The sequence below is a fragment of the Dendrobates tinctorius genome, unplaced genomic scaffold (genome assembly GCF_039654945.1).
Source record: "Dendrobates tinctorius isolate UK_male_01 unplaced genomic scaffold, ASM3965494v1 ptg000237l, whole genome shotgun sequence".
In the NCBI taxonomy this organism is placed as follows: Eukaryota; Metazoa; Chordata; class Amphibia; order Anura; family Dendrobatidae; genus Dendrobates; species Dendrobates tinctorius.
This window is the reverse complement of record NW_027361904.1, coordinates 3266461-3285308: the sequence shown is the minus strand read 5'-3', so window position 1 is coordinate 3285308 and position 18848 is coordinate 3266461. Positions and strand designations below refer to the sequence as shown.

Here is an 18848-nt window from a genome sequence, read left to right as displayed (position 1 = left end):
CACGCTGCAGATTCTGCTGCGGACCCGCAGCAGCGGATTTGCTGCAGTTTCTAATCTGGAGAAAGAATTGACATGTCAATTCTTTCTGCGGATTCCGCTGCGGTTTACCATCTCCTCCATTGTAGAGGTGATAAACCGCAAGGCAAAACCGCAGGCTAATCCGCAGATCTCCTGACCCGCGGATTTACCTGCGGATTTTACTAAATCCGCGCGGATCAATCCGCAGCAGAATCCGCAGCGTATGCACACACCCTTTTACTGCACATTGGCGGTCGTTAAGGGGTAAGGCCTCTTTCACACATCAGGTTTTCAGCTTCAGGCGCGATCCGGCGCTTTTGACTAAAACCGGATCCGTCGAAATGCAATGCCGGATCCGGTTTCCCCCCCATTGACTTGCATTAGAGCCGGATCGAGCCGGATGGCCATGCGTTTCATCCGATTTTCGCCGGATCCGGCAATGTGACGCGATCCGGCGTCTGGAAAAAACGGTGACTGTAACGTTTTTTGTATCCGTCGAAAAAGCCGGACACACCGGATCCGGCGTGTCCGGCTTTTTCATACAATGAAAGCCTATGAGCGCCGCAATGCGCCGGATCCGGTTTCTTTGGTCTGAGCATGCTCAGTAGCTCTGCCCACAGGACATATATAAAAGCAAGACAATGGGACCCTCAGCCACACCCAACATGCCACCCAAGCCAAGAACCAGGAGCAGGAGAAGGCAGCAGACATCTGCAGCAGCAGCACCATCAGCACCACCCCAAATGGAGCAGCATGCTGAACAACGGGAGGGGAGTCCAGCAGCAGATGAGAGACGGTAATTATCAAATCCCCCATTCCTCCAAACTAGGGCTATGGAATATCAAGATATTCATTGGCCCTTTGTTTCTCTTTATTCAACAGCCGCCCAATAGATGCAGCAGCAGCAGCATCAATGGCAGCAGCAGAAACACCACCCACAGCCATGGAGTCTGGCCATGAGGAAGACAGCACATCATCGTCTGGGAGCCCTCCCTCGCATCGTCAGCGTTTGACGGTAAGTTTTTATTTCCAAAATCCATCATCTCTGTAATATATGTGTATTCGTTGCCTTTTATTTCAAAAGGAATCACAAGATGAAGAGGAGCTCCCAGAAGAAGAAGGAAGGGGTGGACAGACACCTGGAGTGGGCTCACAATTGGTAAGTTTTTTGCATCAAACGCAGAAACACAACATCACACTACACACAACACATAGAAAACAATGTTCTGCAGACCACACACAGCAAACAAATGCCTACATCCAAAGACATAACATTTTTTGTTTTCTTCTCTAGTCTTCCCAATCTGGTGCTCGGCCAAGAGGTCCTCGCAGTGCCTCCCAGGGTCGTCGGCGACAGCAACGCGGCGGTCACCAGCGTGTAAGTATAAATATTTTTTTTTTTTTTTTTTTTGCACTTTTTATTTCATTTCTTTTGTGGAGGCTAATTATGTTATTTTTGTCTTTTTCTTTAACAGCCTTCACAGCGTGCTCCCGACTCTGACGGTGAGGATGGAGGGATTGATGTGGACCGCCTCATCGATCTCGTCAGAGAAAGGGAGCCGCTCTGGAATATGGCTGACCGACGCCACGCTGACCTGATCGTTACCCGACGACTCTGGGAGGAAATCTGTTCGCTCCTTGTGGACCGCTGGGAGGACCTCGAAGCTCGGGCCCAGATTAAAGAGCGTAAGTATATACAGTACCGGTTGCTTGATGTAAACCAGTGTTTCCTGAACTCCAGTCCTCGTGGTCCCCACGGATCATGTGTTCAGGATTTCTATTTACTTTGGAAATCCTGAAAACATGACCCCTGGGGACCATGAGGACTGGAGTTTGGGAAACACTGATGTTGTATACTAACCACTTTGTCCTTTCTCGTTTCAGGGGAGAGAATTGTGAAGCGGTGGCGGTCTGTGAGGGATCGTTTCAAGAAGGAGTTCAATAAAGAGATGCGGGCCCCGAGTGGATCTGGAGGACGCAGGAGCAAGTACGCACGAGCCCTGTCGTTCCTCCGGGAGACAATGCTCACCAGAAGGTAAATATTACACACCACATGTGACAAAAAAATGTTTAGATGTAACTTTCTTTTTTTCAGCCAGGGCCATACCATGTCAGTATTTTAATTGTTTTTTTTTCTCTTTATTCCACAGCACGGTGAGCAGCACTCGGGAGCCTGCACGATTGGACCCTTCTGAGGCGATCCCTGAGAAGACCGGCACCGAGGGACACTTCTACCGCCCCGGTACATCTGCACCTTCCCAGCCTTCCCACACATTCGACCCATCTGTCCGATCCACCAGCACAGGAGCATCGTGGCCGCCTACATTACATGAAGCTGCTGGTGAGGAGATCGCTTTCCCTTTACCCCACCCTTCTGCCCCTGCCACCTCTAGTACACCTGCGGGTACTGGGCGGCAGCAGCAGAGGGGTCAGGAAAAGACTTATGCGCCAGAGTTCTTGCATCTGAATGCATCTTTCCAGAACTGTCTAAAAGTCTTGTCAGAGCAAATCTCCGCAGGCTATCAGCAGATCAACTCCAGCATTCTGGAGGTGAAGACACTTCTGCAAACCATGCATTCAGAAGCAAGATCTTCGCCAAACCACACCTTTTTCAGGTCTGTTGTGGAGTGCATGGAAACGCTCTCTCCTGCCCAGCAGATGCATGTAATGCATTCATGCCACGCTGCTCTCCAGCAAGTTACCTCCCAACCTCCTCCTCCCACCACAGTAGTTCCTCCACCTGCACCCCCTCCAGCCACTTTCCATCCTCCCCGTCCTATTACATCTACACCCCCTCCAGCCACTTTCCATCCTCCCCCTCCTATTACATCTACACCCCCTCCAGCCACTTTACATCCTCCCCCTCCTATTACATCTACACCCCCTCCAGCCACTTTCCATCCTCCCCCTCCTATTACATACCATCCACCTCCCCAGCACCATCCACCTCCCCAGCACCATCCACCTCCCCAGCACCATCCACCTCCCCAGCACCAGCAACCTCCCCAGTACCAGCAACCTCCCCAGTACCAGCAACCTCCCCAGTACCTGCAAACTCCCCAGTACCAGCAACCTCCCCAGTACCAGACATCTCCCCACTTCCAGCAACCTGCCCCGTACCAGACATCTCCCTACTTCCAGCAACCTGCCCCGTACCAAACTCCTTCCCCATACAACTTGCCATCAACATCATCTGCTCCTACAGTCCCTGCCCAACCCTCCACTCCACCACCCACCACCTCTTCTGCTTCCCACATGTCCACCCATTCTGTAGTTTTTTCCACACCTTCACCTCTAACTGTTCCTTCCCCACCACGATCCCAGTCCTCTCTCCACACACCCAGTGTCGAAGTGTCCCGCAGCCCCTCCAGCAGTATTTCCACCCCACACTACACAGATTTATAATGTGTGTATTTAAATAAAAATGACCAGTTTTATGGTTTCAAAGCTTTATTAAACAAGTTTATTAAAATTTTAAAAAAGTTTACTAAAAAAAACATTTTTCAATAAAAGTTAAATTATTTTACACTGGTTGTCTCATTTCTTTCTGCGGCGAAAAAGGTTAAATACAGGGTATTTAAAAGGTGAAATGGTATTCAAAACTAGGTATATAACTGTGGGTAAATTTTAGCTTTTTGCCACAGTTGTGTTCCTGGTTGTGTTTGAAGCAAAGTATTTCACCTAAAAAGTTGTGTTTATTGTTGGTGATTTCATAACAATGTACACAACTTTTGTTAAAAGGTGAAATACTTTGCATAAAACACAACCAGGTACACACCTGTGGCCTAAAGCTAAAAATAGAGACCATGACAAGATAGCCAACTTTGGTTGGCAAAGGTATATACTGTTGGTACAGAAGGTACACAAGTTTGGTTGGGCACAAATCTTTCACACTCTGTCATCCTGCCAGTGTACTCTGCCTTGAGGTGACAAAGTATAGTGCAAAATTGTCCCTCATTACTGAAACCGTCACAGAACTTCTAGTGGTAATGTCATGGTAATCTTGCAAGGTGGTTTCTTCAGAGGTGTCCTCAATGGAAATTGGTTCCTTGCAGATAACAAAATTGTGGAGTACCACGCAAGCTTTGATCACCTCGTCCACAGTTTCTGTGTTGAGGTTGATCGCAGTCAATAGGACCCGCCATTTGGCTGTCAGAATACCAAAGGTACATTCAACCATTCTTCTTGCTCTTGTGAGACGGTAATTAAAAATGCGTTTTGGTCTTGTCAATCCTCTGCTAGAGTAAGGTTTCAAAAGGTGTTCTGACAGCTGGAAGGCTTCATCCCCTACACAGACAAATGGCATAGGTGGACCAGATGTTTGCGGCAGCGGTCTAGGTGGTGGGAACTTGAAGGTGTTTCCATACAGTTTACGCCCCATGGCAGACAGTTTGAAAACTTGAGAGTCATTGGAGCGGCCATAGGCCCCAATATCAACCGCAATAAATTTGTATTCCGCGTCAGCGATGGCCATGAGGACAATTGAAAAATATTTCTTGTAATTGAAATATTCCGATCCCGATCCAGCTGGCTTTACAATGCGGATATGTTTCCCGTCCACAGCGCCCAAGCAGTTGGGAAACTGACATATCTGTTGAAACTTGTCAGCAATTTCAATCCACCTCTCTGTTGTGGGCTCTGGTAAAAACTCTTCAGCTAAGGAGTCCCACAGTGCACGGCATGTGTGCTTCACTATTCCAGATATGGTGGAAATCCCGAGTCTGTACTGGAAATGCAGTGACGAAAGGGATTCTCCAGTTGCAAGAAATCTGTGGGGAATTAAAAAACAATAAATTAGTTTTAAATCACAGCATTACATACCAAAACTCAGCTATAACACTTGGAGATACAAACTACCACCAACAAGATTGCAGTGAAAGTGTGCTCTGATGCGATCACATCCAATAAATGTGGCTTACCTTAAAGTCACCATCAGACGCTCTGTGGGTGAAACAGAGAAGCGGCAATAGGTGTCCGCTTTTCTTATGAGGTGTGCAATGCGCTCCACCAAGTAATCAAAATTCTCCATTTTCATCCGAACATATCCAAAAAATTTATCCGGGTTTCGTCGAAGGTCCATGCAGAGTGTAGAATAGACCCCACGCGTCATTCTCTTGGCTGTGATGGGGTGGATCCACAAACGTCGTCTACGATGCCTGATGCGCTGCTGTCTCGCTCTCTCCTTCTCCAGAACAATCACCCTCAAACGATTCGCCTCCGCTATAAAATCCGCCAAATTCTTCAAAATATTTCCAATGACAACATCCATCTTCGCCAGTAACTTGCTCTTCTCTCCAACCTGCACTTTCTCCTCTACAACCTGTCAAAGAAGGGCTGTAGGAACATGCTATATATAGTTTTCCAGTAGCCAATCCCGTTCGGAAGGCCACAAGGGTCAATTTTAAAAACCGGATCCGGCGTAATCCGTCGAAAAACGGATAGAAAAACGGATGAACCGGATGAGACGGATCCGGTTTTGTCTGTCAAGAAAAAGACGGATCCGGCAGAAAACCGGATCCGTCACATCCGGTTTTACTACAGTTCAATAAGGAATAAATTCTTGGACTTTAAGTGCGCTGCCAGACGGATTCAATAACCACACAAGGTTAAAAAAGTTAACCCTTTAATCCCTACGCGTTTCGAAGCATAACGCTTCTTCTTCAGGGGTTGAGATGTATCAACCCCTGAAGAAGAAGCGTTATGCTTCGAAACGCGTAGGGATTAAAGGGTTAACTTTTTTAACCTTGTGTGGTTATTGAATCCGTCTGGCAGCGCACTTAAAGTCCAAGAATTTATTCCTTATTGAACTGTGGTACGGTTCCGCTGTGGACCGTTGGACGTGCAGCAGGCTGACTTACTATACAAGCTTTATTTTATCTTTGAGAAGGTGAGTTTAATACATTCAGTAATTGAACATTTTACCCGGATAAGACCCTATTGCGCTTTTGTTTCAACCTTCTAGTGAAAATAATCCGGTTTTACTAAACATTTGCTGGATCCGGCGTTGCGGCACGACGCCGGATCGCGCCTGACGCCGAAAACCTGAAGTGTGAAAGTAGCCTTAATCAGCACTTGAAGTTTTCTTCTAATGAGATTTCGGTGCACAGGGCAGGGACTGTGAGTAGAGTCGACTCCTTCTGGCCAGGCACCTCCGCCTGTCTTTGCTGTTTCAATGATAGAGCAGAGAGTTTTCGGTGACTTGTCACCGGCCTTCTGTGTGGGTGGTGTGTGCAGAGTTTCATTCACGACTGGTCGTCAATAAAATGGCACCGGAGGTGACATATGTGCAGAATGAGATCTCATCTCAATGAAGGAGTCATTGTGCATCAAAAATTTCATTAGAAAGAAAATGTCAAATTCTGACTAAAATGAGGAACACTTCATCAAAAGGTATCAATTTAACCAGTACATCACCATTAAGCCTATGTCTTTATGTGCAGTTCAGCTAATCGTCTGCAATATCTTCAGCCATTACAGGGACCTTTGCCTAATGCTGTGTGTGTTACTTCCTTCCTTATAATATATACTGTAGATGTTACAGAACCACTCAGCACCCAGAATATGTTGTGCAGTTATATGTATATATAATAGGTTCCATGTGAGATGCATGTCCCTAATGTATCAGCAGTGTCCGCCCTCCCCCCACCTTTGTAATTCCCACAGTAAACATCCGCAGGCTCCGGCCACCTGCGGCTTTTGTAATGCATGTCTGGCCTGACGCTTGTCTATTGGCCGGCCCTCTGTATCTGTGTGATATATTCTGTGTCCTGTGAGTAAAGTGTTGTCAGACTGGAAATACATGGAGAAGCAGTGATCTTTTATATGCGCCCATGCACTCAGAGGAATTCCAGCCAGCGTCATTCATTCAGACTCCAGCCAACGCAGAGCGGACCTCCGAAAACACGGGGTGGTACTGAAAGAGGTACCCCAACTTGGTAGACCCCGTTACACTGGTGGCAGCCAGCGGGATTTGATACCCCTTCTACAGGAGGAAAGGAATGAATGGAAAATAACTACCAGAAGTTAAAGAGGACTGCATTAAAAGATCTGGTGGAAGCCCGAGGGTTGATCGCCAGCAACAAAACAAACGCGGATTTGATAGCAGCCATCATGGAACACGACAGTGCAGCGCCCCCCAATGTGAATGTGAAGGAGACCGAATTCCAGAGGGAGATAAAGAGCAGACTGGCGTTCTATGGCCTAAACCCTGCAGTAGAGATCATACGAGAGGTGATGGCTGATGTGCGTACTGATCTGAAGGAAAAGATGGCCGAGCGGACCAGGATAGAGCTAGCCAAGATGGAGATGGCTGAGCGGACCAAAGTGGAGCTGGCCAAGATGGAGATGGCAGAGCGGAGAGAGGAGAGTCAGCGAGCAGGGGGAGCTCTGGCCTTCGACCAGGTACCTTCAACAGTAAGCCACAAAAAGATCCAGTACAATGCCTTCCGACAGTTGGGGGAGGCAGAGGAAGACATTGATGGCTTTCTGCAGGACTTTGAGCGGCAGTGTGCTCTTCATCAAGAAAAGCCGGAGGAACGGGTTCAGATTCTGGCCAGCAAGCTGACAGGCCAGGCAGCGGATGCCTATCGCACGGTACCTGATGAGGACTGTATGGACTATGAGCGGATCAAAGAAGTGATCTTGGCCCGGTATGCGTTGACACCAGAGGCCTACCGCCAAAAGTTCCGCGGACTTATAAAACGCATAACCGATACCCACGCTGAATGGGCCTGTAAATTACGGCGGTCACTGCTACAGTGGGTACAAGGGAGCCAAGCAACCACTAAGGAGGACGTCCTCCAGCTCTTCCTGTTAGAACGATTCTTTAATGGACTAAACCCCGAGACACAGGAATGGCTTTGGGACAGGCGGCCAACGACTCTTGAGGAAGCCATTCATCTGGCCGATGAACATCATGATGCCAGGAGGCCGCAGTTGTCCTGATCAAAGGTGGTCACTAGGGGACCGCCCATGGACCTGGAGGGCCCCAAACCACCGAAGATTGTAGGGAGACCAGCTAGAAACCCGGCCTACCACAGTCCCCCTGGGGCGCAATGCCACACACATCGTCAGCTGGGCCACCTGCAAAGACAATGTATCAACCGGACTCAGCATACCCAGCGGCCAAAGGCGGGAACAGCTACCTTCAGCCGGGCTGCTGTACACTGCTACCATGGCGAAGCTGACCCGGCATTGGGGGCTACGATTAACCAAGGGGTGGAAGAGATGGAGGAAGTGCTGCATGAAGTAGACCCCGTGCAGGCAGCCCTGGCAGATAATCGACAACTGCATCGACAGGTCGTGTGGGTTAATGGGAAACATATGCAGGGACTAAGAGATTCCGGGGCAACTTTGACCCTTGTGAAGCCTCATCTCGTCCGGGACCAAGAGAAGACGGACCGGACAGTGGCCGTCCGTGTAGCAGGGGGAGCCATACATCGACTGCCCACTGTCAGGATTCACCTGAACTGGGGAGTCGGGGATGGCCTTGTTGAGGTCGGCTTGATGGAGGATTTGCCTGCAGACATCTTGCTGGGAAATGACTTTGGGCCCATGTTGTCTGCATTCTCGGTGGCCCCTCTGGCTGAGACATATCCTGTAAACACCCGGAGACAAGCTCGAGCTGCGGAGGCGGAATCACACTCAGAGGCCCAGGTAAGACGTTCCAGCCCTACACGTATTCCCATAGCCAGACACATTTCTTGGGCCACCCCAGATGAATTTAAGAGGGAGTTACTTGAGGACCCTTCATTAGAGGGATATCGTGGGAAGGCACAGGAGGGGAGAGGGGTACTGGAAGGGGAACAGTTTGTATGGAAGCAGGGACTCCTCTACCGGATCACAGAGCAGCACCACACATGGACGAGCTCCACTGTAAAACGACAGCTGATAGTTCCCAAGAAGTATAGGCAGGAGTTACTGCGAATCTCTCATGATATACCCTTGGCCGGGCACTTCGGCGTCAGTCGCACCAGGCATCGTCTGACACAAAGCTTCTTTTGGCCGGGGGTAACCTATGATGTTCGTCAGTACTGCCAGACCTGTGACAGTTGTCAGCGCATTGGCAAGAAGGGGGATCGATGCAAGGCCAAATTACGCCCCCTCCCCATTGTGGAAGAACCATTTAGCCGAGTAGCGGTCGATCTGATAGGGCCGATAGCCAAACCCAGTCCGTCCGGGAAAAAGTATATATTGACAGTGGTAGATTATGCCACACGGTATCCAGAGGCGGTTGCGTTACCTAACATACTGGCAGAGACGGTGGCGGCCGTCCTGCTCCAGGTTTTCTCACGGGTTGGATTTCCCCGGGAGATTATCTCGGACCAGGGTACCCAGTTTACAGCAGAGGTGACCAACCAACTGTGGAAGCTGTGCGGCGTAAAGTCCATTAGAAGCGCCCCATACCACCCGCAAACCAATGGGTTGTGTGAACGCTTTAACGGGACATTAAAACAGCTCATTGGGACTTTTACCAGGACCTACAGGGACTGGGAGAAATTCTTGCCTCACCTCCTGTTTGCCTATTGGGAGGTGCCCCAAGAATTCACGGGGTTCTCCCCCGTTCGAGCTGGTATACGGGAGACGGGTAATGGGACCCCTAGACTTAGTGCTGGAACACTGGGAAGGGGAGGGCCTCATAGAAGGGGTACCTATTGTATCCTATGTGCTGGAATTCCGGGACCGCCTACAGGAGCTGACCCAGGTTGTACGTGAGAACCTGCAGGCGACCCAGCGGTGCCAGCGCGTATGGTACGATCGGAGGGCCAGAGAGCGCACCTTGGAAATAGAACAGAAGGTCCTGGTGTTAGAGCCCACTAAGCAGAACAAGTTCCAAGCTGCATGGCAGGGGCCCTACCAGGTAGTATGGAAAATAGCCGACACAACCTATAATGTCGCCGATTGTGACGACCCCAGGGTTATCCGCATGTTCCACGTGAATATGCTGAAGCCCTACTGGGAGCGCCCTGAAGAGGTAGTGGCCATCTGTGCACCTGAGGCAGAGGATTTAACCGGACTTCCCTTGCCGGATGTCTTAGGGGAAAGGACTCAGTCTAAAACATTGGACCAGGTACACTTGGGTGAAGACCTAGGCCCACGGGAGAGACAGCAGGCGGAGGCGTTGTTGAGGCTGTGACAGAGGATGTTTTCAGAGAGACCGGGGTACACTCGCCTGGCACAACACAAGGTTGAGACCCAGGATCAGACCCCCCTGCGTCAAAACCCCTTCCGCGTCCCTGAGTCTGTACGAGAGGGGATGCGACAAGAGATACAAGAGATGTTGCGTTTAGGGGTCATTGAAGAGTCAGATAGTCCCTGGGCATCCCCCATAGTGTTAGTGCCCAAGAAGGATGGGACTACACGGTTTTGTGTAGACTATCGTAAGCTCAATGAGAAAACAGTGACGGAAGCATATCCCATGCCGCGTGTGGATGAGTTGTTAGACCGGCTGGCGGGGGCAAAGTATTTGACCACCATCGATCTATGCAAAGGCTACTGGCAGCTTACCCTTAGTCCTGACGCTATTCCCAAGTCAGCATTTGTCACCCCGTTCGGCTTATTCCAGTTTCAAGTTATGCCATTCGGGATGAAGAATGCCCCGGCGACCTTCCAAAGGCTGGCTGACCAGCTTCTGGATGGTCTCCAGGACTATGCTTGTGCCTACCTGGACGACATCGCCATCTACAGTGCGACATGGGAAGAGCATCTAAATCACCTAGAGACAGTATTGGACAGGATCCACCAGGCCGGAATCACCCTGAACCCAAACAACTGTCTCGTGGGCAAAGCAGAGGTTCAGTATTTAGGGCATTGGGTGGGAAGTGGGAAACAGCGACCAGAACCAGCCAAGATTGAGGCCATAGCCAAATGGCCCATCCCACGCACTAAAACCCAGGTCATGGCATTTCTAGGGACAGCGGGGTATTACAGGAAATTCGTTCCCAATTACAGCAGCATAGCCAAGCCCCTCACTGATTTGACCCGTAAGAACCAACCCCGCCAGGTAACCTGGACCTCAGAGCAGGGCTGTGGAGTCGGTAAGCCAAACCTGCGACTCCGACTCCTCAATTTCCCTTACACCGACTCTGACTCCCACATATATTGCTTATATTTAAGTGAAAAATTTATTGTAGTACAATGTGAACATCAGACATTTAATCATTTCTATGATCCAATAATCAAGATATTTAGATAGAACATAATATCTATTTATTGGAATACAACTTTAGAACACAAAAAACTGTAATAAATTGTAAATATGTAATACACTGTATACATGTACATGTATACGGTACAGACCAAAAGTTTGGACACACCTTCTCATTCAAAGAGTTTTCTTTATTTTCATGACTATGAAAATTGTAGATTCATTCTGAAGGCATCAAAACAATGAATTAACACATGTGGAATTATATAATTAAAGTGTGAAACAACTGAAAATATGTCTTATATTCTAGATTCTTCAAAGTAGCCACCTTTTGCTTTGATTACTGCTTTGCACACTCTTGGCAGAGCAATGCCTGTCCTGGGCGTCCTTTTGGGCAGCTATGAGGAGTACCTGACTGGTGCTAAAAAAAAGGAGTGTCAGTCTGTGTGCTATCCGGCTTTCATTCTTTTTGGTACAGATATGATATGGATAGACAGATATGGATAAATGGATATATAGATATAGCAGATTTCTAATCTACTTTTGATATTGAAAACATTATCTATGAGCTCAAAAACCTTTCAGGTGATGCGGTATTTTAAAAAGCTGATCTGCTTTTGCAACTGAAAAACGTATCCTCAAAAAACGCAGGAAAAACGCTGTGTGTGAATGTAGCCTTAGATCAGGAATAGAACAGTCATTTATAGGACATTTCATAACTTTCCCAAATTCCTATGAAAAAATATTCAGCATATTCTGCATTGAACTACTGTACCCAATTTATTATATATTTTAGGAGTTGGAGTCGGTCCATTTTATACCAACTCCACCAAAATGAGAACCGACTCCGAGTCCACGACTCCGACTCCACAGCCCTGCCTCAGAGTGTGAGGAAGCCTTCCGCCAACTAAAGGACGCCCTCACCAATACCCCTGTATTGGCCGCACCCGATCCAACTAAACGTTTCCTGGTTCACACAGACGCTTCTATGTTAGGATTGGGGGCAGTACGGAGCCAAGTTGGGCCGGACGGCCAAGAACACCCAGTAGCTTACCTGAGTCGGAAACTACTGCCTCGTGAAGTAAGCTATGCGGCCATCGAGCCTGGCGGTAGTATGGGCACTCAAAAAGTTGCAACCATATTTGTATGGATGACAGTTTTCCCTCCTAACGGACCATAATCCCCTAGTCTGGCTTAATCGGATCTCCAGAGACAACGCCAGATTGCTGCGGTGGAGTTTAGCCCTACAACCTCTGGACTTCACCATCCACTACAGACCCGCCAAACAAAACGGTAACGCCGATGGACTAAGTCGACAAACGGAACTTTTACCAACCCCATAAACTTTGGTCATCCCCAATCCGATCCGTTGAGGATCAGACTGTGTATGCCGATCGCGTTGCTGAAAAGGGGGAGCCGTGTTACAGAACCACTCAGCACCCAGAATATGTTGTGCAGTTATATGTATATATAATAGTTTCCATGTGAGATGCATGTCCCTAATGTATCAGCAGTGTCCGCCCTCCCCCCACCTTTGTAATTCCCACAGTAAACCTCCGCAGGCTCCAGCCACCTGCGGCTTTTGTAATGCATGTCTGGCCTGACGCTTGTCTATTGGCCGGCCCTCTGTATCTGTGTGATATGTATCCTGTGAGTCAAGTGTTGTCAGACTGGAAATACATGGAGAAGCAGTGATCTTTTATATGTGCCCATGCACTCAGAGGATTTCCAGCCAGCATCCTTCATTCAGACTCCAGCCAACGCAGAGCGGACCTCCGAAAACACGGGGTGGTACTGAAAGAGGTACCCCAGCTTGGTAGACCCCGTTACAGTAGATATTATGGTTACAATGTTTGTTGCACTTTGCTGCCATCTACTAGTCATTGTTATTATATGCTTTCATGTTCTGAATCTGTAATTCCCACAATGCCTCTCTGCAACTCCTCCTATCTTGTTCCTCACATCCTTTTTGCTGGTCAGTGCCATTTTTTGCAGCCCGTGCACCAGGACTGAAGAAAGGATTCTCCTGTTACCTCTAGCCTCCATATTTTACCTTATCTTCCCTGATATCTTACCTCATTTCATCAAGTTACTGTGAATAAAATATATTAAAGCTCATCACTGCATCATCCTTCCCAGATCAACCACATGCAGCTGGTCAAGCATAGGAGGGAACGATAGCGAGTAACACTATCTGCCATTACTTGTACAGAGATCCGTGCTCACATCCCTCAGACACATCCCACATACGTGTATCCTCCACACAGCACAGACAGTAGCCAATCTGTGACTGGGAGGCGGCGGTTGTCTGAGGTGTTCACTATCCCAGGTAATTGCAATGCCTACTTAACTGAGCAGCTTCTCCCAGACCACTGCCAGACGTACATTCATCTTGTGAGGTTTGTGCTCTCCTGTTTGCTTGATTTGTTGCCTGACCTTGGACTTTGTTGTTCTGACCATCCGCCTGTTTAACCCCTTCAGCTCTGATCCGTTAACCTCCCGGTACTCTGACCTCAGAACGTTACCTGACTACGCTTTTGTCTCTTCCTTCCGTTTATGATGTACCCTCCTGACTTCTGACCTTGGACTCCTTGACCATTCCGACTCATGGCTTGGCCGTGAGAAGTGACTAGCGTCACATTACGTCTGGCCGCTACGTTTTTCTTTTTCGCCAGTATAGATCCTGTTCACACGTTTTGTGACCAGGTGGCGAATTTGATGCAGATGACTCAGGATCTGGCAAAGGATTGCCAGAGTCTGGATTATTCACAATATCAGTTGCAGGGTCAGATAAATAACTTGATGAAGACCTCCCATAGCCTGCCACTGCTGGCAGTGGCTGTGACGTCAGTACCCTCTGATGTACAGCTGGTCTCTCCCAAACCTGCTATATGCCTCCCAGGGGGGTTGCACAGCTGAGGACTACTGTACTGAGTTCCGGCAGTGGTCCACAGAAGTTCTATGGAACAATGCTGCTCTCAGGTGCCAGTTCCAAAGAGGCCTTTCGGAGACACTCAAGGATGCTCTGGTCCTCAATGACGCACCTTGTTCTCTGATGGAGGCAGAGAGAAATTATGATGTGGGTAATCAGGAGTTACTTGCTGTCAAATTGGCCTTTGAGGAATGGAGGCATTTTTTTGGAGGGGGCGATTCATCCAGTTACGGTGATCAGGGACCACAAGAATTTAGCTTACATTGAATCAGCTAAAAGATTAACTCCTAGACAGGCCAGGTGGTCCATGTTTATGTCTCAATTTAATTTTTCTATTACATTCAGGCCTGGGTCTAAGAATGTGAAAGTTGATGCTTTATCTCGTAGTCTAGATTCCATTTCTCCTCCAGAACCCCCATCCTTCATTATTTCTCAGGGTATTGTGGTGTCTATGGTAACCTCGGAATTTCGAAGGGGTGATTTGTAAAGTCCATTTCCCCGGAGTTCCAAATTATTTGTGCCTGTGTACCTAAGATTGCGGTTGTTACAGGAATTTCATGATTCCATTTTAAGTGGTCATCCTGGGGTTACTGCCACAAGGAAAGCCATTGCTAGACTTTTTTGGTGGCTGTCCATGCATAATGATATTAAATATTTTGCATTTGTTTGTGAAGACTGTGCGCACGCACCAAATTCAGTCCTAGCCAGCCGGCTGGGGAACTGGCTCCATTGCCTATTCCAGAAAGACCATGGACTCAATTGTCCATGGATTTCATTACAGATTTGCTTCTGTGTGATGGGAAGACTGCTATTTGGGTGGTAGTTGATCGATTCAGCAAACAAGCTCATTTTGTTCCAGGGTGGATTGATTTAAATCACGCCGATTTAAATCATGATTTAAATCACGATTTAAATCAAAAGATTTTTTTCTATTTAAATCGGATCGATTTAAATCATGATTTTTATCATGATTTAAATCACTGATTTAAATCAAAAGGTTTTTTTTTAATATAAATCACGATTAAAATGAGAAGTGAGAGCAGTGTGCATGTGCGCCCATAGTTACACGGATGAAACTAGGGGCAACGATCTAACGCCAGGGTGAGGGGGGGGACCCCAAAGTAAGTAAAAATCTTTTTTGTTTTACTATATGGCAATAGGTAGGTGTTTAAAAGCAGCATGTCTTAATTGTATAAACTATTAATAGCCTCCACATTTTGTTCATACTGCCCCTTTAATTCCACACTTCTAGCTTGGTTTCAGTTTTGGTTTAGTTTCTTTTTCCCTGCATTCAGTTGACATGCCCAAACTTGTTGGATAGTCAGCAGTACTTGGCTCAGGCTGTAGTAACATCAGCAGTGCTTGGCTCAGGCTGTAGTAACAATCAAACTTCATAAGTGATCTGTGTGAGCCATGGCAGCAGGTCGTAAGAGAGACCCTATTTGGGTTCATTTTGTTGAGATGCCAGCAGCAGATCTTGGAAAGAAAGGTGCAAGAGCAAAGTGCAAATACTGTCAAAAGGATATCCAAGGACTTGTTTGCCGTTTGAAATCACATTATGAAAACTGCAACCAGAAGGGAAATGAAGATGTTGATAGTGATACAACTAATGTCAATGAACCCCCACAGCTTCTTATGCACCAGGAGCCTAGTACTAGTGGTAAGTCTGGCAATTAATTTACAACCTATTTTTTTAACAGACATTTTACTGGGATGGTTAAAGTCTATGAAAAGAAAAATGATTTAAATCAAAAAAATCTGATTTAAATCAAAAAAATCTGATTTTTTTGATTTTTTTAAAAAAATCAAGATTTTTATCCACCCTGTTTTGTTCCTTTGTCACGATTACCTAATGCTGAGACACTCTCCAGGATGTTTGTTTCTCACATTGTTAGATTACCTGGGAACCCTCTGACATTATGTCTGATAGGGGAGTACAATTTGTCTCTAAATTTTGGAGAGCTTTTTGCAGTAAACTTGGGATTCACTTGTCATTTTCATCTACTTATCACCCTGAAACCAAAGGTCAGACTGCGAGGACAAAGCAACCTTTGGAAAAAATTTTAAGGTGCTTTGTGGCAGCGCGACAGGAGGACAGATCTTCGTTTTTACCTCTAGCTAAGTTTGCTTTTAACAGTCGAGTAAATCAATCCACCCGGACCTCACCATTCTTCTGTAATTATGGTTTTCATCACCATTTTGGTGAATTTTCCAGGATCAGTTCTGAATGTCCTGGGGTGGAGGTCGACGTACAGAGACGTGGGGATGTCTGGAGGGAGTTTCAGAAGAATATTGGGACTGCTCCGATTCGCCAAAAAACAAAAGGCCGATAGAAGACGTTTGGTGGGTCCAGTTTTTAAGACTGAGGATAAGGTTTGGTTGTCGTCTAGGAACATTAAACTTAAAGTACTGTCAGCGAATTTAGGTCCAAAGTTTATTGGTCCATATGAGATCCTAGAGGTGGTCAATCCTGTGGCATTTAGATTAAAGCTTTCTCCATCCCTTTGCATCCCTAACGTATTTCATAAATCCCTATTAAAGGAGTATGTCCTGCATTTTCTCCCCCATCCCCGCCTCCTCAGCTTTCAGTAGACTGTGGCCTGGAGTATGAGTTTCAGAGGATTGTGGTATTCTCAGAGGGTCCGTAATCCACTTGAGGAGATACGACCAGAGGAGAGATCCTGGGTCCCTGCTCGAGATGTGAAGGCCGATCGGTTAGTCAGGGACTTCCATCTAAAATTTCCTGGGAAGCCTGGGGGTCCGATGGCCCCTCTAGAAGAGGGGGTACTGTCACGGTTCCACCCCTCAGGGTGTCTGGGATGCAGTTACTGACAGATGGCCGTCCAATCCGGTACAGGGGCGTGCTGAAGCTGTCAGTACTTTGATGGACAGCAGAAGCCATCCAGTCTGGTATAGGGGCGTGCTGAACTGAGAGTGTGTTGATTGACAGATCGACTAGCCAATCTGTGACTGGGAGGCGTCGGTTGTCTCAGGTGTTAACTATCCAGGGTAATTGCAATGCCTACTTAACTGAAAAGCTTCTCCCAGACGTACATTCATCTTGTGATGTTTGTGCTCGACTGATTTGTTGCCTGAATTTGGACTTCGTTCTGCGTAGCCACCTGTTTAACCCTTTGAGCTCTGATCCGGTAACCTCCAGTTACTCTGACCTTGGAAAGTTACCTGACTACGCTTTTGTCTCTTCCTTCTGTTTATGACGTACCCTCTTGGCTTCTGACCTTGGACTCCTTGACCATTCCGACTCACTAGCGTCACACCCAAATACTTCATTATTCCTGATCTGTATTTGCAAAACCTCGGCCATGTCCTGTACCCTATACACTACGGGAAAGAGACACCTGAGCCTCCAAAGCTATGGTGCCATCATGCAAAGTGAAGACTCACTCTACACTGTCTGGCACCTCTGCTCTGGGTAACAACTCAAGCCGTCATTGTGTAGTGCGGGGACTGTCACTCTCTCGCCTTCATGTGTAGTGCGGCGTCTGTCACTCTCTCTCTCCTCCATGTGTAGTGCGGGGACTGTCACTCTCTCTCCTCCATGTGTAGTGCGGGTTCTGTCACTCTCCTCCATGTGTAGTGCGGGGTCTGTCGCTCTCTCTCCTCCATGTGTAGTGCGGGGTCTGTCACTCTCTCCTCCATGTGTAGTGCGGGGTCTGTCACTCTCTCTCCTCCATGTGTAGTGCGAGGTCTGTCACTCTCTCTTCTCCCTGTAGTGCGGGGTCTGTCGCTCTCTCTCTCTACCATGTGTAGTGCGGGGTCTGTCACTCTCTCCTCCATGTGTAGTGCGGGGTCTGTCGCTCTCTCTCCTCCATTTGTAGTGCGGGGTCTGTCACTCTCTCTCCTCCATGTGTAGTGCGGGGTCTGTCCCTCTCTCTCCTCCATGTGTAGTGCAGGGTCTGTCGCTCTCTCTCCTCCATGTGTAGTGTGGGGTCTGTCGCTCTCTCTCCCCCATGTGTAGTGCGGGGTCTGTCGCTCTCTCTCCTCCCTGTAGTGCGGGGTCTGTCGCTCTCTCTCTCTACCATGTGTAGTGCGGGGTCTGTCACTCTCTCCTCCATGTGTAGTGCGGGGTCTGTCGCTCTCTCTCCTCCATTTGTAGTGCGGGGTCTGTCACTCTCTCTCCTCCATGTGTAGTGCGGGGTCTGTCCCTCTCTCTCCTCCATGTGTAGTGCAGGGTCTGTCGCTCTCTCTCCCCCATGTGTAGTGCGGGGTCTGTCCCTCTCTCTCCCCCATGTGTAGTGCAGGGTCTGTCGCTCTGTCTCCTCCATGTGTAGTGCGGGGTCTGTCACTCACTCTCCTCCATGTGTAGTGCGGGGTCTGTCCCTCTCTCTCCCCCATGTGTAGTGCGGGGTCTGTCACTCTCTCTCCTCCATGTGTAGTGCGGGGTCTGTCCCTCTCTCTCCCCCATGTGTAGTGCGGGGTCTGTCGCTCTCTCTCCTCCCTGTAGATCGGGGTGAGGAGACACACATACCTCCACCTGCAGAGCTGCCCAACTGTGCTGGAGTAGGGACAGGACCTGTGTGACATCACAGTCACGTGTTCAGTCACATGGGGAGGGTCACATGATCAGGGGCGGAGCTCCAGGTGTCTCAGTGACATTACCCTTCTCCTCCTTGCAGACATCACCTGTGTATTGTGTGATGTCCTGCGCCTTGTGTACATCTTCTGTCATGTGCAGTGTAATGTGATAATGTCAGGTATAATGCATCCTACAGATGTCTAGTGAGGAGCCAG

The 18848-nt window shown here is 48.2% G+C and overlaps 1 protein-coding gene across 1 annotated transcript in view; it reads right to left on the bottom strand.

The window, feature by feature from the left end:
* The window catches only part of LOC141060434 (uncharacterized), a 108589-nt gene extending 89944 nt beyond the window's left edge, over positions 1–18645 (bottom strand). The window contains exon 1 of the mRNA XM_073556683.1: positions 18586–18645. The gene's annotated coding sequence lies outside the window, so the exon portion shown is untranslated. The remainder of the gene's footprint in view (positions 1–18585) is intronic.
* Between the last annotated feature and the right edge of the window lie 203 nt (positions 18646–18848).